The following is a 26027-nucleotide window of genomic DNA, read 5'->3' on the forward strand; positions in this document are numbered from 1 at the left end:
AATTTACACAAATGCCCGAAGGGCACGAAACCATTTACACTGCAAGTGGAATGGGAGAGGTTAGAGAGTCTAAAGTTACTGATTCCGGAGGAATCCGATCAGTTGGACTAAACGGAAAAGGAGCTGGACACTTGTAGAGTGAACCTACGATGGAGCACCGAAATGCTCGAGTTACCTAGCCCAGAGGCTGCGGCTGTGTGGGGTTCAGCAAGATGTCGGGAGTCCTCATTGTAGTCTCGGGAGCCTGAAAGAAGAAGTTGCTGGCAGGCGACCAGTGTCGATGTTCAGCGAGATCCAAGTCTGGATCGGTGATGAAGGAAACCTGAAAGCAGAGGGGACTCAGTTCTCAACCGCTAGCCAGCGATCGTGTGGGCACCAGGAAGGTACCGGCTGAAGTCACCTCGACCAGGTGAGTGGGTGACGTCGGACTCGGCTGTTCCTCGGGCCAGGAGGCGCGGCGGCGACCAGGATGGAGGGCGAGCTGTCCCACGAAGGTGTCTGCTGTCGATGATGCTGGGCCCAGGAGTGGGGCAGCAGGTCTTGGCAGAGGCAAGCCCACGCGGGGGAGTCAAGATGGCGTCTGGAGTGGACCAGGAGGGTCCGAGGTACTCCTCTGTTGAAGGGGAGCAAGGACCAGTCTGGAGCAACCAGACCAGTGATGAAAAACTGTCGTGGTGCGTCGTGAAGAGGGCCACTAGCCGACGGCGAGTGGCCGGACAACGCGGTGAGCAGCAAGGAGCAGAAGGGCCCCCACGCAGATCTCGGGGATGCTGGGGAGGCAGGCTTCGGTGCTGGAGCTACTCAGGGTTAGGGTTTCTCAAACCCTAGGTGCACTCACTCGAGGGTCCCTCGGTGGTTGTGCTAGATAAGCGTCGTGCAGGTTCTGAAGATGGCCGGTCCCGCAGGTCTCGTCACACCTACGAATCTCAGCTGGGCTGACGATGTAGGTAGAGGTCAGAGATGGCGGGGAATCCGGGTCTCGTCGAGCTGGGCAGTCTTGATCCGTAGGAGAGACGTACAGCAAACCGCAAGCGCTTAGGTGGTGCCTGCTGGTGCAGGGTGGCTACTCCTTATCCACAAGGGAGAGTCTTCAGAAAAAGTCAAGAGTTCCTTTCGTGGAAAGTAGTTCAAGATTCAGAATTATCCCATTTGGGAAGGGGACTCGCTCCTACCTTTATACTAGGAAAAGGGGCTGGCCCGTGGCTAGGTCCTACCTATGGGTGGGACCAGGAGGGGGGTGGTTACACCCCTATCCTTTGTCCGGCTTCGCCCCAGCTCAGGGGCTGGGGTGCCCCCGAAACTGGTTTGAACCGGGCTATGCACAGTGAGCACCGGGGTGCCACTTGCAATCACCTTCCTTTCAGCCCTGCCTACCTGGGATACACAAACCCTGTCTGGGATGGTGCTAACACCGCCCTCGACAGGAAACCCTTTGTCCAAGCTCCCCTCGCTGGAAGGTCTCCCAGCAGCAGGAGGTCAGACTTGTGTCTGGTGGCAGCATCCATTTTGTGATGCTGAGGCTTGAGTCAACTTTAACCGGGGTTCAAGGTTACTTCCATGTCGTGTCCCTCTAGAAGGGTGGAATGCTAACCCCGTCGCCAGAATTGGCGAGGTGTTCGTATTCCAATTCGTATGACACCTTACTCGACATGTGTGGGTGATGCGATGCCATAGTTAGCAAATAACCGCGAGGATTATAATGCATTTTAAGGTAGGTGGCACGCGTCACCATGGAACAGCTATTAGGACTTGGTTCCGCAAGCCGTCGACGGGCTCAGCTCGCGCCAGAGCACCATCTCACATGATTCCCAGCACTCTGCCTTCAGGATTGATAAGGCCTGCCATAGGAGTGACTGATAGGAATCCATGCGTCCATTTTAGGGTTAGGTATAGGAATACTACACCTACAGCAACGGGTGATTACACCACCTTGCCCCAGCTGTCGTGCAGCTCGTTGTGTCAGATTTGGGTGGCCATCCAGGGGTGGCATAATACATGCTGCAGCCCCTGGTAGGCCCTGGGTACGCCGATGCCCTGGATACCTGTGGTATGCTGATACAGGGACTGATAAGGCGGCCCAGTTCCAATTAGTGGATGCACCTAATGTACATGTGTGTTAATCTGGAGAGAGAACAGCTAGGCTGTGGGTCTGATTGGCAGGCCCACAGCCAGGGAAAGTCGTAAACCAATGAAGCAAAAGCAAAAAATGTGGGTGATCATAGGATTGCAGACCCTACTCTCCTACATGCACTTCTAAGTGCGCATGTGTGTTTGGCAGGCCGTCTCGGGCCGGCCAAACACACATGGGCACTTACGTTTCTCCAACCCAGCTGCATTGGACAGCCGGGCTGGAGAAACAGCACAGACTCCCTGTCCTGAGTGGAGCGTCTTTTCAGCCCGCTCAGGCCAATTCATTTGCACATGGAGTCGAATGCTGCCCCAGTGCCTGCTGGGACCAGGAAGCAGCACAGCAGGACACCAAGGCGCGAGAAGCAATGCGGCCAGGGGCTTCAGGTAAGTGGTTTTTTTATTTTTATTAATTATTAGCCCCCCGCGCCTCCCCCTCCCACGCTCCGACCTCCACCTGCCCCATCACCTCCTTATTGTGTCGGCTGCTAGAGGGTTTTGCGTCGTCCCAATATTTTTAATTCCCTTGCCGGGCAGTGTGATGTAATTTAGTAGGCAACCTTGAAAATAACACTTTGGGCTTTAAAGTGGATGAAATATGAAAGTGGCAGCCAGTATGTTTACTTTAGATGAGGGGATGATATGATCCTTGACTGGTGATTAAGCAGTTCGGTAGTAACTATGGGTGTCTCCAGTAGCGCGCAGAAAACTTCAGAGTAGCTCTCAGCCTCGAGTTCATTTTTAACTCAGAACTGCAATAAATAAGTGTTGCATTTTCCCTTTAAAGTTAAGGAAAGGCTATGTTTATTTTATATTATTATTAGTATGCAGATTACAGAGCCTGATAATGAGCAGCGCTCAGTCAGATTTATGACCCATGTGGGTCATAGTGGTTCAGAACTGAAGCACTAAAGTATTCAACTCTTAATCTCAACTCAATATTGAAGCATGAGGACAACATTATATTTCTGAAAGCTTTTAAATGAGAGACAATTAAAATAAATTGTTAACCTAATGATTGAGTTAACTCTTCATTTTAATTATCTCCCTTTTCAAAGTGCAACATTCACATTTTGGAGACCCCTGATGTAGTACAACATGCAATGCAAGCAGGTGGTGTTTGGAAGGCCAATTAATAAGGTGTGGTCCTCTTCAAAAGTATGACAGAACATGAGTTTGGACACTGGGGCACAGCCATTTTGTGGGGAAAAGACTTGAAATTGAACAGCAGACAGGTTTAAAACCAGACTGTTTCAGCGTTTTTTCTTTATAGGATACCTGAAGGAGAAGTTTTGGTAATTAAAAATCCCTGCAATATTGTTTAGGTCAGATCCCCCTGACCCAAGCAGCTCAGACAAGCCTGGACTTGGTGATGGAGTGCGTCTCTGATAATGAGCATACACTCAGTCTGGGGTGAGTTTAGTTTAAAGTAAACTGTGGACATTCATGTATGAATGGTCTCCAACCATGATATGAGTTTATGTATGCTTATAGCAGCCGCGGCCTGTCCATGTGGGCTGAGGGGCCACGCCCCCCACCTTTTTCACGGCAAGAGGAGTGTCTGTCAAGCTGAACAAAGGTCAGCCTGACAGACACTCTTCTTATTCAGTTCAGACAGCCAGGTGTTAGACATACGCTAAATGTGCATGCTCCTAGCTGACTGAGCTGAACTGTGCCAGGATGAGGATTTCACAGCCCTGTGGGAGTGACTTCCTCAGCCTGGTAAAAGTGCCTCGAGGCCCTCCCCCTTCATGATGAGGGAGAGCGTCTCTGATTGCCTCGGACCTGGGCACCAGTTTTAAGCCCTGAAATGTCCAGTGCAAAGTGTCAATCAGTGACATCTCATCACAGAGTGTGGTGGGATCTGCAGGCTCACTGACCCCAACCTACTCTGTGACAAGTGAGGGTAGGCACCAGTCCAAATCATCTTTGGACCTCCAAGGCTTCCCTCTCTACAGTAAAGGTAAGTTTTATGTTTTTTTATGTTTGGTGAATGATCACGTGCATGTATGTGTATTTGTTAGTGAGTATTGTGAATTGGTGTGTGCGTGCATATGTGTGAATGCATAGATGTGTGTCAGTGCATATGTATGCGTGTGTAGCCCCCTCCTTGGTAAAATTATCGGCTGACACTGCCTGATAGTAGATGGCACTTTGAGATTATGTTGAGTGCCATTGGTACATTGATGAAGACCAATGTCCTATGGCTACATTGCACCCCAAAGATTCTAGGTGAGGGTTCTCCAACCTTTTCTGTACTGAGAGCTACTTATGTTCAGTGAAACGCATTGAGAGCTACTAATATTATGTTGTATAATTTCAATTTTGTTATATGTATAATAATTCAATCAAGCTAAAGCTTTCTAATTTAATAAGCTGGGCTGCACACAGGTGAGCTACTCAGAGGTATCTCGAGAGCTACAGTAGCTCATGAGGTACTGGAGACCCCTGGGAACACATTAATATCCTGGTAGTGAGTATGGGTCCAGGTGGAAATCCACTGGCGGTGGAGTGTCAGGGAACAGGATGAAGCGGTTTGACAACAATTTTGGAATGGTGTCTGAAATTCCCATACACAAGGAAAGGAACTCTAACAACGCTAGGTGGTCTATGGTGACACATTTTACGTACAAGTTCAGAAGCACTAGGAGATGAGCATTTTTGGGGTTGGTGATTCAATAGATCTCGACAACCACAGGGATTGTAGGATTTTGTTGCTGTGTTGGGGTACAATCCAGAAACGTAGAAATGGAGTGAGTTATGATGATGAAGCTGATCTTGGAGATGTTTGACAACATCTCTCCCAAAGATTTTGTCCAGAAAAGGAAGTTAGCGAATGTGGCAGAAGTCTGAGAGTTCACCAGGATCTGGTTTGAATTTTTTAAAGCTGAAAACGATGTGAGGAGGGAAAGATGCGTGTACAGAGGGAGAAAAGGAGAGCATCAAGTAGATGAGTAAGGCATTCGGATGGATGGGATTTAACAACTGAGTATGGGGAGGAGATTGTCACTGTAAGAAATTACTTTTTTGAAATGTATTATATTGGACAATGAGTGAATGGTTAAGGGTTGTGTTAGACCTGGCACCTTGGCGTGAGTTTCCCTTCCACTTTTTGATGGTGTGCCTCGACTGTTTTGCTGGTGTTGTCCGCTCAGGGCACTGCGCCACGGCTAATCCGTGCCGCAGTGCAAGTGCTCCCTAAGTAAAGTGTACCTGTAATTGATGTCCATGATTGGTTGATTGGATTCACTGTCAGTCCCCAGTAGAGTGCACCAGGGGTGCCAGGGCTTGTGAATGCCAATGCTGCTGGTGGGCTTGCAGCGCTGGTTGCGCCACCCACGGAAGCGGCCTTGTAAAATGTGTCTAGGGTCTGCCACCGCAGACCCTGTGCGCGGTCCGGGACCGTCGCGCTGACTGCGCAAGTGCCCCCACTTGCCAGTCCCTAAACCTTCCCTTACCTACATATTAGCCACCCCTCTGGTAGGCCCAAGGGCAGGGTGCATTGTAGGCATAAGGTAGGACATGCCCTGATGTGTGTGGCATGTCTTAGTAGTGAATTACAGCCATTTTCGTTCTTCACTATTGAAGGCTACCTGCTCTCCATAGGCCAGAATGGGCTGCCGGGATCACGCCGACGCTGTGACCCCAGTGGACTCAGAGAGCATGGTAGAAGTGTCAAGTTTAGTATGCCTGAACTCAGGATGATAAAATACTTCTTGTAGTCAAGTCTATTTTAGTATCCTGGGTTTGTAAATACTACTTTTAGAAAGTTAGTATTTACTGACCTGACCATCTCAGTCCGCCTCTGCTGTGAGTATGTGTTCTGCCTGGCAACAGTAAGGAGCAGGGTTGGGGAATCCCCAGAGACAGGTTGGCTGCCAGGTGGTGGGTAGAGAGATTACACCTGGATGGGTGGGAGGAGTACACCTTGACTCTTGAATAGACCTGTGCTCTGCCACCACAAAGCCGGCGCCACCCCCTGTGGGGCGGCTGATGTCTCTGCCCTGCTGCTGAAAGGAAAGAGCAGAGTCACCATAACAAAGTGCTCCAGAACTGGACTGAGCCAGGCCTAGGCCCCCTGGCGCTAAAGAACAAAAGAATCATGGTATAAAAGTAGGAGCCTGGCTCCTAAGAAATCAGAATCCTGTTTACCACTAAGAACCTCTGCCCGACTAGAAGGAGAAGAAGACGCTGGAGGAGCTGGCCTGCTGCTTGCCTTGCTGAGAAAGGAGAGGAAGAGACTTACTGAAAAGACTTTGCTACTTTGTGCTTGAACATTCTCCAAGGGCTTGATCGGAGCTTGCCCCCTGAACTGAACCCCAGGACCAGTGGGTTCTCTGTGCTTCTTGCTCGTCCTCCAATTCGAGCCGTGTGTGCATCCCGCTGGAAAAGAGACTGCGCCCCTCATCGCCCCTCCTAGGGCCGTGACACTCAGAAGCTCGCCTGCCTCAAACCCGTGAGAGCCCCGCTCCGTCCCGAGCCGCTCTCTGTCCCCGGGCCAGGCCGCCTGCATCCCTATCACCGCCTGCCATTGGAGTGCGCTGAACGCGCTATCACCCCTCCTGCCGGAAGCCGTCCGACGACTGTGATCTACGCCGGGTCATCCAGCTGCACTGACTGTGCCCTGTGACCCCGCTTCGCTATCCCCGGACATCTCAGGCCGCGCCGCCCCCGCTGTGGAGACCCTCCTGCACCGCCGTGCCAAAGGGTCGCGGGCCGCGCCTGCCTACTTGCCCACACCTGCTGATTGAGGACCCAAGAACACTTCCCAAAGTTGAGAGTCGCACCGACCTGTGCCGACTCTCCTAATCACGAAAGAAGTCCAGTATCGGGCTCGGGGCCCGCAACGCCTTATTTCCCCGTTCGCAGGAACCGATCTCTGTGAGTACTGGAACTACAAGTAAAAAGACTACGAACTATCCATTTGAAACTACGAACCAAGAACATTTGCCTGCTGTATAACCTGGTGGCATAGCGAAAACGTTATTGGTCTTGTGATACGTCTGCTGAGATATATAGCCTTATTTTTACATAAAGAATCGTATTTTGATATATATCCAAGTCTGGTGTCCGTTTCTGGGGGGATTGATGTATTTACTGTGTGTATGATTGTAAGTGCTTATCCAACAACGCCTGAGGAATCGCCTTGGCTGCTCACGCCACGCACCTAGAGGGTGAGCAAGGGTCATTCGCGAGGGGTTATCCTGCGCCCTGACGTGGAGGAGAGGGTTCCTGCTTGACACAAGGGCAACCTTGCGCCAACCAGAGATCCCCGACTCTAACATTGGTGGCAGCGGTGGGATTTCGGATTTGCACTTGTAATTTGCATACAGTGAATTATTAATCGCCAGATAGTGAGAGCAGACCAAATAACGCAGCCACAGGTTTGTAATTGTTGAACTTTGTTGAGACATCTGCCATTACTGCAACCATGCCTGGCTCGCACTCCGCTGGAAGAGCACTCTCTGTGATTTCTGGAATAGATGAGGTGGATTGGGAGAGACTGGAAGGCTACACGATGGAGCAATTGAAAGGCTACAGTGTAAAATTCAGAGTCCCCCATGCTGGATGCAAGAGGAAGCCCCAGTACACCAAGGCGTTGAGAGCCTGGAAGGAGTCACGAGACCTACGGAATGCGGGGGACATCGTTCCACCCGACAACCTTGAGGAGCCCAGCAGAGTCCGGTCGCCAGAGGAGCTGGCAGACAGGGCAGCAGACAGGGCGCATGCAATGGAGATGGCAAAGTTGGCCGGACAAATGGAAATGGAAAAGCAGAAGTTGGCCCTGGAGGCACAACAACGCCAAATGGATCATGATATCAGATTGAAGGAGTTGGAGCTGAAGGCGAAAAGTTTGGACACCGCTCCTTCTGGTGGCAGCACTCCACCAGTGCAGGTAGAGTCCAAGGTGTACATCCCCAAAGATGTAGTAAAGGAGTATTTCAGAAAGGATGACATAGGGCAGTGGTTTAGGGCCTATGAGGTGGCCATGTCCTCACACCGGGTCCCTGAGAAAGACTGGGGAGCGGGGTTGTGGGGAAGGTTCCTTGCTGAAGGGCGTGACACACTGTTAGATTTACCCTTAGATCTCCAAACCTCATACCCCCATATGAAGGAAGCTTTAATGACCAGGTATGGGTTAACTCCGGAGCTATATAGACAGCGGTTCAGAGAGACGAAGAAGATCCCTGAGAGTACGTATGTGGAGTATGTGACCTTTTTCTGCAGAGCGCTGGATGGTTGGGTGAAGGGTAGCAAAGTGAATGATTATCAAGGGCTGCTTGATTTAATTGCATGGGAGCACTTGTCCAGTCAATGTTTTCCTGAGCTACGCCAGCACCTGATAGATAGCAAGCTGTCCAACCCGAGGAAGCTTGCTGAGGAGGCGGACCGCTGGCTCAGCACCAGGGTCCACAAGGGTCAAGTGGGAGACTCCGCCAAAGGTGGGCAGGGTCCCCAGCAGAAGAGTGGGGGGGACAAGGGTAAACAGAAGGGGTTCCAAAAAGGCCCCCAAAGTAATTCCCAAGGGAACCAGCAGAAGGGTTCTCAGCCTCCCCCACCCCCGCAGCAGAACGGGGCCCCGACAGGTAGACCTGTTCCAAAGGGGCCCTTCAATTGTTATAAGTGTGGTGACCCGGGTCACATTGCCTCTGATCCTAAGTGTCGCCTGTTTGGTAAGACCGCACCCACTGGTGCTCCACCCCGGCAAGTAGCTAGTGTTAACTTTGGGGGGGAGGTAGCAGTCCAGGAGGGTGGGGGTCCCGGGCAGATGACCCTAGTCTCGCTAGGAGACAGTGAGATGGTCCCTGTAACCTACCTGCCCTCTAACACTAAGAAATATGGGCAAGTGGTGACCATCAATGGAAAGAAGGTTGAGGCTCTTAGAGATACAGGAGCCAGCGTGACCTCGGTGAGGCAACACCTGGTGTCTCAAGAGCAAATTGTACCCAATGCCTACTGTAGGGTTGTCAATGCTGACAACATAGAGAGTCGTTGTCCAATGGCTCAAGTTCCCTTTGAGTGGGGGGAGGTCTCTGGTACTCTACAAGTCGCTGTGAGAACTGACATGCCTGTAGACTGTCTGCTAGGGAACGACCTGGAGAGTTCCCCTTGGGAAAAGGTGGAGAAGACCACGCATCTGAGGATGGTGGGTCTACCCGACTGGGCGTGCGTGACCACCCGGTCCATGGCAGCCAGTAGGGGTGTTGAGAGGGTCTTGGAGCCTGAGGGAGAGGTCCAGGAACCGGCCTTAGGGAGAAGGCGCAGGAGGCGCGGGAAACCGGCCCCCGAAGTTCCCACGGCCCAGGAGGAAGTAGACCCTGAGGGGGATGCTCTGGAGCCTACCGGGGAACAGATTGCCGAACTGGGAGACTTGCCTGAGCTGACCCATTGGCAGCAAGAAGGAGGTCCCTCCAGGGAGGAATTCTGCAGGGAGCAGAAAGAATGCCCTTCTCTCGTGGGTATGCGGCAACAGGCTGCAGACCAGGCCAACGGTGTTCAGGCCAAAACACACTACGTGTACTGGGAGAGTGACCTCCTGTATTCCGAGCCTAAGGCTGCTGAACCTGGGTCAGCCCGTGTGCTGGTGGTACCCCAGAAGTTCAGAACCTTCCTACTGGGGCTGGCTCACGATGTGCCTTTAACAGGACAGTTGGGGATGGACAAGACCTATGACAGGCTTGTCACCCACTTTTACTGGCCCCAAATGCACAAGAATTCCGATTCCTACTGCAGAACCTGTCAGACTTGCCAGGCAAGTGGTAAGAGCGGAGGGAAGCATAAGGCTCCTCTGCAACCTTTCCCTGTGGTCGGTACGCCATTCCAACGAGTGGGTATTGATATTGTGGGGCCTCTGGACCCCAAGACAGCCCTGGGCAACAGGTTCATCCTGGTCTTGGTGGACCATGCCACCCGGTACCCTGAAGCCATCCCTCTGAGGACAGTGACGGCCCCCGTGGTGGGACGGGCACTGATGGGAATTTTCTCCCGAGTGGGATTCCCTCTAGAGGTGGTGAGCGACAGGGGGACCAATTTCATATCCACATATATGAAATCCCTGTGGAAGGAGTGTGGGGTAACTTACAAGTTCACCACTCCTTACCACCCCCAAGGAAATGGGTTGGTTGAGAGATTCAACCGAACCCTCAAAGGCATGATCATGGGCCTGGACGGTCCAATGAGGCGTAAGTGGGACGTCCTCTTGCCATGCCTGCTCTTCGCTTACCGCGAGGTGCCACAGAAGTCTCTAGGGTTCAGCCCCTTTGAGCTTCTGTATGGTCACCCGGTAAGAGGACCTCTGAGTTTGGTAAAGGAAGGCTGGGAGAAATCTCCCAGGAAACCTCCCCAGAATGTATATAGTTACATGCTGGCCTTCCGAAACCAGACTCGGCGTTTCAGGCAACTTGCTGAGGCAAATCTGGAAGCCAGCCAGGAGGAGATGAAGCGGTGGTACGACCGGAATGCCACTCTGGTAGAGCTTCAACCTGGACAAAAGGTGTGGGTCTTGGCCCCAGTGGAGCCGTGTGCACTTCAGGATAAGTGGACAGGTCCATTTGAGGTTGTGGAGCGCAAAAGTCCTATCACCTACTTGGTGGACATGCAGACTCCCAGGAACCCTTTGAGGGTCCTACATGTTAACCGCCTTAAGCCCCACTTAGAGAGGACCGAAGTGGGCATGCTGCTGGCCACTGATGATGGAATGGAAGAGGAGACCGAGCCTCTTCCTGACCTCTTAGTGGCCTCTGAGAAAGATGGGTCAGTGGATGGAGTTAACCTCTCACCCACCCTGACGCCCGAACAACAGGAAGACTGCCGCCACTTGCTGGGACAGTTTTCCGACCGATTCTCCCTGGTTCCTGGTGTCACAGATTGGTGCGTCCATGATGTGGACACAGGAGACAGCTTACCTGTAAAGCACAAGGCTTACAGGGTAACTGACCGGGTCAGAGCTTGCATCAAGGAGGAGGTCTCCAAAATGCTTGCGCTAGGGGTGGTTGAGTCCTCCAGCAGTCCTTGGTCCAGCCCCGTGGTCTTGGTCCCAAAGGCTGCTGCGCCGGGAGCCACACCTGAACTCCGGTTCTGTGTGGACTACAGAGGACTCAATTCAGTCACGAAGACTGACGCGCACCCCATCCCCAGAGCTGATGAGCTCATTGATCGGCTGGGGGCTGCCCGGTTCCTCAGTACGTTTGATTTAACGTCTGGGTACTGGCAGATCGCCTTGACCGATGGGGCCAAAGAGAGGTCCGCATTCTCTACACCAGATGGGCACTTCCAGTTCCGAGTCATGCCATTTGGGATGAAGAATGCCCCTGCCACCTTTCAGAGGTTGGTCAACCAGGTACTGGTTGGGCTGGATGCGTTCAGTGCCGCCTACCTGGATGACATCGCAGTGTTCAGTGCCACCTGGCCTGAACACCTGCGCCACCTCTGGGAAGTGTTGATGGCGCTGCGCCGAGCAGGCCTCACGATCAAGGCAAGCAAGTGCCAGATCGGGCAGGGTTCCGTGGTGTACTTGGGACACCAAGTGGGGAGTGGCAAGGTGGCACCCTTGCAACCCAAAATTGAAACCATCCTGGCTTGGGAACCCCCCAAGACGCAGACCGCAGTGAGGGCCTTCCTGGGGCTCACTGGGTACCACAGGAGGTTTGTCAAGGGCTATGGAACGATCGTTGCCCCCTTGACAGAGCTGACTTCGAAGAAGCAGCCCAGGAACGTGATTTGGACTGACACCTGTCAGAAAGCTTTCGACACCCTGAAGACTGCCATGTGCACGGCGCCTGTGCTCTTGGCCCCTGACTTCTCCAGGGAATTCCTAGTGCAGACAGACGCTTCAGAGCATGGTGTAGGGGCTGTTCTTTCACAGATGGCTGAGGAGGGCTGGGACCAACCCGTAGCCTTCATCAGTAGGAGGTTACTTCCACGGGAAAGTAGGTGGAGTGCAATTGAGCGAGAAGCATTTGCTGTGGTCTGGGCGCTGAAGAAGCTAAGACCCTACTTGTTTGGGTCTCACTTCCGGGTTCAGACGGACCACAGGCCCCTCAGATGGTTGATGCAAATGAGGGGTGAAAACCCGAAGCTGTTGAGGTGGTCCATCTCCCTACAGGGTATGGACTTTACGGTGGAACACCGTCCTGGTACAGATCACGCCAACGCTGACGGTCTGTCCAGGTATTTCCGCCTTAGTGACGAGGAACCCCCTGGGCAAGGGTAGTTCTCCCCACATTTCAGCTGGAGGGGACACGTGTTAGACCTGGCACCTTGGCGTGAGTTTCCCTTCCACTTTTTGATGGTGTGCCTCGACTGTTTTGCTGGTGTTGTCCGCTCAGGGCACTGCGCCACGGCTAATCCGTGCCGCAGTGCAAGTGCTCCCTAAGTAAAGTGTACCTGTAATTGATGTCCATGATTGGTTGATTGGATTCACTGTCAGTCCCCAGTAGAGTGCACCAGGGGTGCCAGGGCTTGTGAATGCCAATGCTGCTGGTGGGCTTGCAGCGCTGGTTGCGCCACCCACGGAAGCGGCCTTGTAAAATGTGTCTAGGGTCTGCCACCGCAGACCCTGTGCGCGGTCCGGGACCGTCGCGCTGACTGCGCAAGTGCCCCCACTTGCCAGTCCCTAAACCTTCCCTTACCTACATATTAGCCACCCCTCTGGTAGGCCCAAGGGCAGGGTGCATTGTAGGCATAAGGTAGGACATGCCCTGATGTGTGTGGCATGTCTTAGTAGTGAATTACAGCCATTTTCGTTCTTCACTATTGAAGGCTACCTGCTCTCCATAGGCCAGAATGGGCTGCCGGGATCACGCCGACGCTGTGACCCCAGTGGACTCAGAGAGCATGGTAGAAGTGTCAAGTTTAGTATGCCTGAACTCAGGATGATAAAATACTTCTTGTAGTCAAGTCTATTTTAGTATCCTGGGTTTGTAAATACTACTTTTAGAAAGTTAGTATTTACTGACCTGACCATCTCAGTCCGCCTCTGCTGTGTGTATGTGTTCTGCCTGGCAACAGTAAGGAGCAGGGTTGGGGAATCCCCAGAGACAGGTTGGCTGCCAGGTGGTGGGTAGAGAGATTACACCTGGATGGGTGGGAGGAGTACACCTTGACTCTTGAATAGACCTGTGCTCTGCCACCACAAAGCCGGCGCCACCCCCTGTGGGGCGGCTGATGTCTCTGCCCTGCTGCTGAAAGGAAAGAGCAGAGTCACCATAACAAAGTGCTCCAGAACTGGACTGAGCCAGGCCTAGGCCCCCTGGCGCTAAAGAACAAAAGAATCATGGTATAAAAGTAGGAGCCTGGCTCCTAAGAAATCAGAATCCTGTTTACCACAAAGAACCTCTGCCCGACTAGAAGGAGAAGAAGACGCTGGAGGAGCTGGCCTGCTGCTTGCCTTGCTGAGAAAGGAGAGGAAGAGACTTACTGAAAAGACTTTGCTACTTTGTGCTTGAACATTCTCCAAGGGCTTGATCGGAGCTTGCCCCCTGAACTGAACCCCAGGACCAGTGGGTTCTCTGTGCTTCTTGCCCGTCCTCCAATTCGAGCCGTGTGTGCATCCCGCTGGAAAAGAGACTGCGCCCCTCATCGCCCCTCCTAGGGCCGTGACACTCAGAAGCTCGCCTGCCTCAAACCCGTGAGAGCCCCGCTCCGTCCCGAGCCGCTCTCTGTCCCCGGGCCAGGCCGCCTGCATCCCTGTCACCGCCTGCCATTGGAGTGCGCTGAACGCGCTATCACCCCTCCTGCCGGAAGCCGTCCGACGACTGTGATCTACGCCGGGTCATCCAGCTGCACTGACTGTGCCCTGTGACCCCGCTTCGCTATCCCCGGACATCTCAGGCCGCGCCGCCCCCGCTGTGGAGACCCTCCTGCACCGCCGTGCCAAAGGGTCGCGGGCCGCGCCTGCCTACTTGCCCACACCTGCTGATTGAGGACCCAAGAACACTTCCCAAAGTTGAGAGTCGCACCGACCTGTGCCGACTCTCCTAATCACGAAAGAAGTCCAGTATCGGGCTCGGGGCCCGCAACGCCTTATTTCCCCGTTCGCAGGAACCGATCTCTGTGAGTACTGGAACTACAAGTAAAAAGACTACGAACTATCCATTTGAAACTACGAACCAAGAACATTTGCCTGCTGTATAACCTGGTGGCATAGCGAAAACGTTATTGGTCTTGTGATACGTCTGCTGAGATATATAGCCTTATTTTTACATAAAGAATCGTATTTTGATATATATCCAAGTCTGGTGTCCGTTTCTGGGGGGATTGATGTATTTACTGTGTGTATGATTGTAAGTGCTTAACCAACAACGCCTGAGGAATCGCCTTGGCTGCTCACGCCACGCACCTAGAGGGTGAGCAAGGGTCATTCGCGAGGGGTTATCCTGCGCCCTGACGTGGAGGAGAGGGTTCCTGCTTGACACAAGGGCAACCTTGCGCCAACCAGAGATCCCCGACTCTAACAGGTTGGAAGGAAAGCAAAGAGACAACAGGAAAAGAGTGAAAGTGTTTTTGTTGGTTTGAGTGTTTGCGGTTTTGATGCCATGTCAGATTGCAGCTATTGTCCTAATGAATAACCATTAATGTTTGTGGGGTTTTTGTACTGATGGAGGGATGTGAGGAGAGGAAACAGACTGGAGCAGTGCTTTACAGCTGTGGATAGAGCTCTGGAGTCATTGTTGGGTTTGCGGCTGGTTTGAAGTGGTAATCAGCTTTGGCAGGGATGAGATTCTTTTTTGTGGGTTTCCTGAGCTGCTTCGAGAATTACAAGAGCTCTAGAGGATTTTGATCTAATCCACCTCTTTTCTAGCTTGGGGATAAGGTTCTTTTCAAAATACGTTATATAAAATGATAGAAAATGGTGCTGTAAGTACACAGGGCTCCTTTGCTTCTGTATCATTTCAGTGCTAGCAATTAGTATTTCTTCACAAATCCAAACTAAGGGCCACATGCATCAACGAGAAAACTGGTCGCAAACGGGCAGATTAGCAGAATCTGCCCCTTTGCGACCGGTATTTTTGCATTTGGGATGCATCATCCCAAATGCAAAAATCGCAATTCAAGGAATCTCTAAATAGCGATTCCTTAAATTGCGATTGCATTTAAGGAATCCCAAATTGAGATTCCTTAAATGCAATGCATTAAAGTTAAAAAATTAGCGATTTCGCTAATAGGGGGAGCAAATTACCATGCAGTTGAACTTCATGGTAATTTGCAAAATCTTTGAAAAATGGACTTTTGTGCATTTTTCAAAGTTTCATATTGCGCACACACATGCCCTAAGAGCATATGTGTGTGCAACATATGTGCAGAGATCAATTTCAGGGGTGCAATAGGGTGTCATTTTGACACCCTTGCACCCTTGAAATTGCATGAGCAATTTGCGAGTACATACTGGTACTCGCAATTTGCTCATGCAATCTCCAATTCATTCCTATGGGCCTGGAGGCCCATAGGAATGAATGGGACGGCATTCCTTAATTGCGACTCGCAATTTGCGAGTCGCAATTAAGGAATTTGTAGGAATCGCTATTTTTATAGCGATTCCTACATGCATAGGCTTTTGCAATTCCTTAATTGCGATTCCTTAAAAATCGCAATTAAGGAATCGCAAAAGTCTTTGTTGATGCATGTGCCAGTAAGACAATAATTGATAGAAAGCATGTCTAATTAGAATACCCTTGTTTCAAGCAGCACTAAACTACGAATTATCCATTACAATCTATGAATGTTCCACAATACCTTAGTAATATAACAAATACTAACTTGATTACTGTCTTAAGACTGCTATTTAATGCTGGAAGAGATTTCCCTTAACTCCGTCAAGCATTATGAAACAGTGTTAACACTGTTTGGGCAACGTCAAGTGATAAAATACTCACACATTCACTCACCCACTGGAGCACAAAAAGACAAACATGTTGCACATATTTTATAATCTTAGATAAAGGACATAAGAACGATCCGTAAAGAAGTTACAGGAAAGCCAACCAACTGCAAGCAATATTTCCAGCAACAGACAGCGCATGAACTGTCTAGTAGGTTAGACTTAAAAATCGAATAGAACATGTTACAACGCAAACATTTACACTGCAAAGCGTTTTTTTAATCGCAACATCCATTACAACGCATGATTTTACAACGCATGCCATCACAACGCATTTTTAGAAACTACATTTACAACGCATTCCATAACAACACATACCATTACAACGCATACCATTACAACGCATAATACTTTAAGGGCAACAGTAGGGTAAGTGTTGGATAGTGTAGGGGTAAAAATTACTATTCCCACTCCAGTGAGTGCGACAGTAGGGTAAGTGTTGGATAGTGTAGGGTTAAAAATTACTATTCCCCATTACTTGCCTTATAATGCATTGTAATGGCATGGGTTGTAGTGACATGCGTTGTAATGGCATGCGTTGTAGTGACATGCGTTGTAATAGCTGCGTTGTAATGGCATGCGATGTAAAGGCTGTTGCATTGTAATGACTGCATTGTAAATGTAGTGCATTGTCATGACTGCGTTGTAATGGTTGTTTCCTCTAAAAATCACATACCGCATTCGAGCCTGCCGCATGACTTCTCCATTGCAACAGAATATTTATTGAATAAACAGGCCACGTTTTTAATACATTGTAGCAAACCTAGATCTACGACAGTTGGGCAGTGCTCGATCTCTAGAAACATATTTGCACTGCAGTTCCCTTGAAGAACCTACTTTCAAAACATGTTGATCATGATCTGCAGTTTAAATGCTGTACTAAGGCCAAAACGCAACTGCTGGGGAAGGGATCAAAATGCGTTCAATCAGGAATGCTTGAAACTCTCCCCTTCGCCCATCTCCAACACCTTCTTTCTGCGCTCTTGCTGGGTGGCAATCCACCAACCTTTCAACTCAGGCAGCAATGCTGTGCAGTGTGGCTAAACAACATTGGCAAAGCAAATGGGCCACAAAGACGAGATCTATTGTCTTTGCCAATGCCTGTCTTTATAGCACATCTGCATACTTACAAACCTGAGTGATATGTGTTTAGATCTCTCCAGACCTCGAACCGGTGCTTGGTTCTGTATCAATTCAAATTAGAAAGCTTATTTGTGCGGTCAATGTACAGCTTGGTCCAGAAATCGTGAAGAGCACCACGGCTCAGACTAAGTCCATCTTGTGGTTGAAGGTGAGGACGGCCACGGCCTTGGTGAGTTTTCACAACTGGAGGTGAGCCACTAAAATAAGTGTCACAAGGACTAAACCCTTTATGCCCAGGATCAGAACCAGAGTACACTGTGAGAACACAGCACAGAGGTTCCATGGGTCTCATTCAATTACTGGTCTGTGCCGCATATGCAGCCCTGTTGCTACTTGAATCATCAAATATGTCACATAGTGAAAGAATTGCAGAGGTCTTTTCATTTCATAAAGTTTCAATTATTTTCTCCTTGACATATACCAACACTAATGGGGATGAAGACGGCGCAGTGCTCAAAGTGAAAGTGTTGTGACAATAAAACAAGTGAACCACATAATATTGCAATTGTATTTATATAGCGCTCACTACCCCTGACAAGAAGATGAAGCGCTCTGCCGCTACTCCAGAAAGTATGATTAGTTAAATAGTTAGTTAATATATACACCCTTTGGGATATACATTTTTACACATGTTAATAAGTTCAGGCATTCTGATTCTTTGAGAATAAGATATCTTTCAGTGATCAGTTCCTGAGTTTAGTTGATGTTTCGACCATTTCAGTCAGTTTCTTAGGGTCTGATCAGGACATTTAAAACACCATCCACTCATGTGCCCGAGAGAATAAAGAAAGGCCTATCAATTAACTGTTTCAATCCTAGAAGAGACCATGTGTTTGTTAAATAGTGATAGAGACCTACCTCCACCTCAATCCGCCCCACTCCAATCTACCCCAATCACCCCTACCCCTCCCCAATCTGCCCCACCCCAATCTACCCTATCTTCTCCACTCTGCACCACTCTACCCCACTGCAATCTACCCTAGCCCTCCCCACTCCACCCCAATCCATCCCACTCCAATCTACCCCACTCCACTCCAATCTACCCCACTCTAAAGTACCCCACTCCAATCAACCGCCTTCAATCTACCCCACTCCAATCTACTCCACTCCATTCCAGTCTACCCCACTACACTCCACTCCACTCTTTTCACTACACTCCAATCTACCACACTCCACTCTACCCCCAATCTACCACACTCAAATCCACTCTACTCAATCTACCCCACTCCACTTCACTCCAGTCTACCCCATGACACTCAAAGCTACCCCACTATAGTCTAATCTAACCCACTCCACCCCAATCCACCCCACTACACCTATTCCAAGCTACCCTACCCACTCCTCCCCAAACTACCCAACTGCAATCTACCCCATTCAATCAGCCCCACTCCAATCTACCCCACTCCAAAGTACCCCAAGCTACTCCACTCCAATTAACCCTACTCTACTGCAATCTAGCCCACTCTAACCCAATCTACCCCACTCCAATCTACCCCTACACCACTCTATCCAGCTCCACTCCAATCTACCCCACTGCACTCCAATCTACCAATCCCACTTCACTCTAATCTACCCTACCATAATCAACCCAATCTATTCCTCTCCGGTCTACCCCACTCCACTCCTCTCCACTCCAATCCACCCACCTCAATCTACTCCACTCAAATCTATTGCACTCTACTGCACTCCACTCTTCCCCAATCTACCTAACTCCACTCCAGTCTACCCCAATATATCTCACTCCACTCTACCTTGATCTACCCCACTCCAATTTACCCCACTCAACTCCAATCTATCCCGGTCCAATCAACCCCACTCCATCCCAGTCTACTCCACTCCCCCAATCTACCCCAATTCACTTTACCCCACTCCTATCTACCCCACTCTAATCTACTCCACTACAATCTACCCCACTCAAACCGAATCTACTCCTCTTCACCCCACTCCAATCGATCCCATCGATCCCAATCTACACCATTCCAATCCACCTCACTTCCCCAATCTACCCCACTCCTCGCCAGTCAAATTTACCCCACTCCAAACTACCCCAATCTACCCCCACTCCATTCCATTCTACCTTAGTATAATCCCCTCTAGTCTACCCCAAGCCAACCCACTCCACTCTTCCCCAACCTACCCCACTCCACTCCAATCTACCCCAATATATCCCACTCCACTCTACCCCAATCTACCACATCCCTATCTACCCCACTCTAATCTCTCTACACTAGTCTTCCCCACTCCACTCTATCCCAGTCTACCCCATTCCACTCTACCCAATTGCAATCTACCCCAACCCACCCTACCCCACTAACTTTTAGCCATGCTGAACAGCAGCCACACTGGTGTACAACATGGCTAAAATGCATTGCCAAAGCCAATAGCTCTTTCATAGACGTGGCCTATTGGTTTTTACCAATGCTTGTATCCTCTATGGTCAAAGCATTAAAATTGTTTGAAAGCTACATAGTGGTGAAATGTTCTTATGATACACGTGGTAGCATTTTATCTCAAATTACACATATAAGAAGAGTGGCCTGTATATGTAGCGACGCCTCCCAATGTAAAGCAGCACACTACGCAGTTTGATTGAGACCCATCTAAGTAAAAGGTGACACTGAGGAGGGAAGTACAGTGATATAGTAGAGAGTGAAAAGTACAGGAGGACACTCAAAGAATGGACTTTCTAAAGGTCACGCCTTTTCTTTATTCTTTGGCTCAGTCTGTTACCTCTCACCCTCTGCCTGCTTCTTAGATCAGACTGCACAGAGTGACCAGACCCAGTAGCATCAGGAGGTCAAATCTTACTAGCCAACAGGACGTTTTCTTTACCATACAAACCTTTATCCACATTTTTAGCTTCAGTTGTGGGTTTACCTGAAGAAGCAAATTCAGGACTTTTCAATAGTTTGTATTTTGGAATTGCATTAAAACTCGAATTGCGAATAGCAATATTAATTCATTCATACAAAAATATGGAATATCAAAAACAACTTTGAAAGTTTAAAAGTAATAATATATGTGACCACCATTACACTAATATAAGCTCCTGTGTTATCTCTTACTTTAAAAAAAATGAAAAAACTAAAGTTTAACCAAAAGAAAATACCACAAATACATTTAAAATAGATGGATGCATGGTTTGATAAAATATAGTCTTTATTTAGGGAAGGCTATAATGATTACGCTTTAATTGAATTTCGATGAAGGGTTCACAGGGAGGATGAAGGAGATTAGATTTCTCAGAACAGTTTCAAAGGAGGAGGATTTGCAAATTGAGACAATGTTTACAAGTGTATAGAAAATGTATGTGAACAGTGAAATGGGTTCTCAGTAGAAACTTGTGGTGTTTTGTAGTGCTCGACTTCGCCCAGGGTTGTCTATTTACTCAGGGGTAGTCTTGGAATCATAAGAGGACGGACATGGGTGCCTTTAATGTATTGGAAAAAATGAGCATGTAGGCATTGTATGCGTACCGTTATAAAAAGACAATACCTGTCTTCGATGAGCTACATTCTGGACACCCTTATGGGATCTCTTTCACAGTGGAGGTATCCCGCAGCATGCCGGGTGGATAACCAGGAATCCCAACCCTCTACTTATTAGGAGAAATCCCTCACACTGCTGCATGTGTTCATCCTGAACTGTTACATCTAAGATGTAGTCTAACACGCTCACGCATAGATTTTCAGAAAACTTCTAAAACTACACATAGTAGCTACAATTTTTCAGTAAAAGCTCTGAAAGAGCTAATCTCTCATGTCTCGTTTGAACAGAATGAGGCACACAGATTTTGGAAAGAAAATGAACAAAATGCTTGCTACTCTCTCATGAGCTATAAATGATATCAAATCTCACATTAGCTCCAATGGGGTGATATTTTTGTAAATAATATTTAGGACACAATATTTTTGGCACACAATATTTTACTTTCGATATTCTGATACAACACTGTAGGCTGAATGGACAGAATGCTGTGCAACATCACCTCCAGCTCAGAGCGCATAATATTTGTTGCTGGTATAAGAGGGGTGGTGGGACCTTGAAGCATTTGCAATGGTTATAAATATATATTTATTGAGGAAACATGTTATGTGTTGTTTTTCAGTACATACCCATATTTGAGGGGGGAGGATTGCACAGATTGCGCTGGGCAACGGAGGGCAGTTTGGAAAGCTGAATGTGGGATTGGGGGGTTTTCCAGAGTACATGTTTTCTACTCCAGAAGATTTTACGGTTAATGGAGCATCTTTCAAATCTGGGTTCTGTAACAAAGTAAATGTTTTTGTTTAAAGGATCTAAAATGATCACTGATCCCTCTAAACCAACCTCTAATACTATCAAATAATTTGAACTAAATTTTGCATTTCCAAGCACTTTAATACTCAAAAAAAGACTAAATTGGCATCTATTATAAAGATAAGGACCACCACTTAGAGAGAGGGCTCTGGCAGACAACAGGGTCGCTTAAACCAGCGCTACCCCTTTAATATCTTTCTTCTAGGAGGAATCCGCTTTGTCTTACACCCAGATCGCTTGATCAAGTAATGTGATGGATTGATAATCTGCCCATTCACCCTCCTTAAAGATCACTCTATTGGGAGGGGGGGGGGGGTCCTGAATGTTCATACCTGCTACCAGCAAGCGTTTTGAAACGGCTGAATTGTGATTTTTTTAAAATAAAGCAAACCTCCTAAATTAAACTTAGAAAAATAATTATTTTGATTATTATGCAGCAAGTAAAAGCACAATCCCAACTACACAATGGATTCCAAGTAGCCATTTGAGAAACATTAGACAAATCTCTCTGATGACAAAAAAAACATCAACTGAGCTATATTTCCTTGTGACTGGTAAGCACGGCTCCCTAATGCTGCCTCGCCCTACACAGGAGCATGTTCTTCACCATTTATCTTCTTCCGCTTCCTCATTTGTCAATTCTCTTTTTTGTGTACACTTTGTAATGTAGAATGTATTTATTTATTGAAGATTTTTGAGACAGCACATTCTATAACTGAGCTGAGCTGGAATGCGTTTTGTATTCAGTTCTCAGTGAGTTATTTAGTGTACGGCAGACGCAGGACATCCCCCACAATTTGTTAGGTGTCCTGTTCACCCTATTAAGATCACATAACTGTCTATGCAATGTAAATCGGGTGGATGGGGCAGCCTCCAGTATTTGGTGAATGCCCGGCATTCGCCAAACTCTAAAGTTCCCCATCTACCTTACCAAGGTTGAGCCTCAATCACAGACTGCCCTTCCAATCTCGGACTATCATACTGCACCTGTGAAAGGTCAGCCACTGCCATCACCATATTCCCGTCCAATTGGAGGACGGCCTGAATGTTATTGGCACACAATAAAAAGGGCAACGCTTGAATCAGATAAGGATTATCAGATGCTCTGTGTTTTTGGGCTTTTCCATGTACAATTATTCTCTACATAATAAATATTCAAATAAATAAAGGACTAGGTGATTTTGTTGTCATGTTAGAATGCCACCTAGGGGCATTCCAATGGCGCTTCACACCACTTCTGGTATTGAACACAGTAGGTAGGCCTTCTCAGCTGGCCAGTGGTTCTTAACATTTTGACTTCTGTGGACCTCTACTTAATTATTAATGGGATTCAGGGACCACCACTGAATCATTATTGGAATCCAGGGACCTCCACAGAGTCATTACTGCAACCCAGGGACCCCAGCCTTATCAATTTTGTTGATTTGAACAAGAAAACAATACACAAAAATACAGAGACAAGAATTCATCAAATGCTTTATCAAATAAATACAAGATAAAACATTTTATTTAATTCACAAACAAATATAAATAAATCAAAAGTTTATTTTTAATGGAAAGGTCTGAGCTTTTCTAAATTCAGTTGAGGCCACCCATCATCCATTCATATTCTGTTTGATGCACTTGCTCGGCTCCCACGAATCAATCTGAGGATACCAACTTAATTTTTAGTTTCCAATTCCAAATTCCTTCACATTAATAAAGCGTTTTAAAATGTTTAATTTTATGTCTTAGTTTAAATACATACAGTTTATGAATATGTTAATATTATTTAATTTTCTACACAGTTGCGGACCGCCTGAGTAGGCAATGCAGACCCACAGGTGTCCCCGGACCACAAGTTAAGAACCGCTGCTCTAGGTTATCACCTGTTGGCCCAGTCACAACAAGTTTGTCAGAGGCCACTTGTTGGCTAGATTTTCCGAATAATTAGTAGTTTTCATTAATTTCATTGTTGTATAATACAATGGTTGGATGGGTGAGAGTGTAGACAGAAAATGAGGCCTAGTGGCCGATTTATCACTGGGAGAACCTGGAGACCAGAGATAAAATCATGTTATCAACATTAACCAGCCTGCGCAATCTGGTGAAAATCATTTCATCTTCCTGTACTCCTGTTTTGTATCTGCAAAAACTGGGAAGGATTAGACGCAGTATAATACCAGTATTAGCCACTATGTATGTAGTAGACTTGGCCATGCCTACAGTAGGGAATCTCATGCTACTTGTTAGGCATGTGCACAATTAAAACGTATCCCTTAAAATCAGGCAAAGTTGGGAAACATTTCCCTTTGAAAAGATGGAAAAGGTTTGCCAACTTCTCCCAAGGTGAAACTATTCAACAGTTGACCCTGCGGGCTGACCGACACGTTCCTGCAGGGACATTCATAAGAGGGCGGCCGCTTTAGTGCCACTCAATGGCACACTGGACAGCCTAGTGTCCGTTGACCCCTTCAGGGTCCTGTGCGCCACTTCCTGCCGAGGTGGGGGAAGGAGGGAGGTATATATGCCTCCCCCGCCCACCTGGCTGCCTCTTTGTCCCTCACCCTGATGCCGTTTTGGTTAGCTGCTGCCGAGGTCGCATCGTCGGACCACGAGGTTAGTCCTGTGCGGGCCATGTCTATCCCCACCTCCTTCCCGGCCCTAAGTGAGGGCCCCGCTATACGGGCATCGCCCGGGGAGGCCCTGTCCCAGCTCCAGCCCCGGCTCCGCTCCCTTTGAGTCAGATTGACGTTCCAGGGAATCTTGGGGCTAAGGAGCGGGACGGGGGTCGGGGTAGGATGTATGGTGGTCCCGCTGGCAGCAGCTAACTACGGGCCGCGGCCTCGCTCCTGGGGTCGGGCCTTAGTATTCACGGCCCACCTCCGCCATTAGGTCCCTTGGTTTCGGAAGAAGCTTTGGTGTGGCCCCTTAGCCACCACCTGAGGCGACGGACGACGATCGGATGCCCTCCGCCAGCCCCGGGCCCTGCGCACGGTGCCTTCCACATACGGGATATGTCTCCCGACCCGGGAGCGTTGGCCGAGGGGGCGGGGGGGGGCCTGGCAGGGGACCTTGTAGCTCTGCATGGGTTTGCGGACATAACTTTGCTGCCCCGCATGGGTTTGCGGCCTTGGCCACTAGGCGCTGTTTCGTTGCCCCGGGGGGAGGGGTTGAGGTGCGGGCCTACATATGGCGCCCTGGTACGGGGTGGTGGGAGGTTTTGCCCCGGGGGAAGGGCGGTAAAGCAAACGTTGGGCATTGCTGGCGATACCATTTTAAACACATGCAAGTGTGATAACACTACCCGCATGCCACACGCTACCCGGGTAAAAGCCCGGGCGTGCCGCATCGTTCCCCAGCCCTCGGGGGTAATTTTAGCAGGGCCGGAAACCCCTTCCCCCCCCCGCTTCCTAGTCCTGAGTGCTGACGCGGCCCCGCTCTGGATCACGGCCCGTGGGGCCAAGCTGTCTCACTGCACCAGTTCACGCGGCAGGGACGAGGTGTCACAGGGCACAGTACGCCTCCCACCCCCAGTTGGCGTAAGTCGCGGGGCATTATACATGGGCATAGGCCCTGCAGTGCCCGCCGTTTGTTTAATGAGGGAAGACACCACCGATGCCCCTTTTAACGTACGCTAAGAATATGCCCGAGAAAATCAGGTCAGCAGTATTTCTGCTTCCTGAGGGGCTGTCACTTGATAACATGTATTTCGGAGGCGGGAGAAGTGTCTTTTAGCTGGTGTCGGCTGCAGCGAGGTAAGCGCGCACAGCCACAGACCATAACCTCCGGGCACACTGGATGCCAACACTGCCTTTGCACCTGGACATGGAGTTCTCCACCCAGCGCCCTCCTTTCCACCTGTGCGTCGCTCGCCCTAACTACCTACGCTGATCTAGCGGCCGGGGTGTTTTAATAGCAGTACGCATGAGGGGCATCCACATCGTGACCATGCACTCCTTAGTGCTAGCCAGCCTTCGCATCTAGCCAGCCTTCGCATCTCGCCAGCCTTCGCATCTAGCCAGCCTTCGCATCTAGCCAGCCTTCGCATCTAACGTGACGCCCACGGTATCCTACAACCACACGATGCGACCCTTCCCGCGATCTGGACACAGCGTGCAGCACACTGGCTGCCGTCACCCCGCCTCCACGCGACAGGCCCCCTCGGGCCTTGGCCACCATAACCCACGTGGGCAGAGGCCCCGTAGCCGCGCCAGCTAGTGCCCTACCTAGCTTCCCCCATGCCACTGAGAGGGGAGCATCTCGAATGCCACCGCACGGATGCTCCTACAGGTGGCTCCCACCCTCACAGGCTCAGATCGGGGCTGGTTTGCTGACCTTTTGTCTTGCGGGGCAGACACGGGGCTTAGGGGCCGTCAGAGCTGGGCCAGCAGCAGAAGAGCTTGCGGAGGCAGAGTCGGGTCCTGTCTTGTGTTAGTGGGCCAGACGGTTTCATGCACGTTGACAAAGTTTTGCTGTCCGATTTATTGGGCACACCTCGATGTCCAGCTCGTCAGATAAGGGGCCTAGGAGAATCGCAATAGTGAGGTTTGTAATCTTCCGCTTTATGGCTGTATCAGATGAAAGGGTTATACACATA

General features: G+C 49.5%; 1 protein-coding gene across 1 annotated transcript in view; it reads right to left on the bottom strand.

The window, feature by feature from the left end:
* COLEC12 (collectin subfamily member 12) overlaps positions 1-26027 on the bottom strand; it is a 517500-nt gene that overhangs the window by 352632 nt on the left and 138841 nt on the right. The window lies entirely within an intron of this gene.

This window comes from Triturus cristatus, chromosome 5_1 (assembly GCF_964204655.1).
Source record: "Triturus cristatus chromosome 5_1, aTriCri1.1, whole genome shotgun sequence".
Taxonomy (NCBI): domain Eukaryota; kingdom Metazoa; phylum Chordata; class Amphibia; order Caudata; family Salamandridae; genus Triturus; species Triturus cristatus.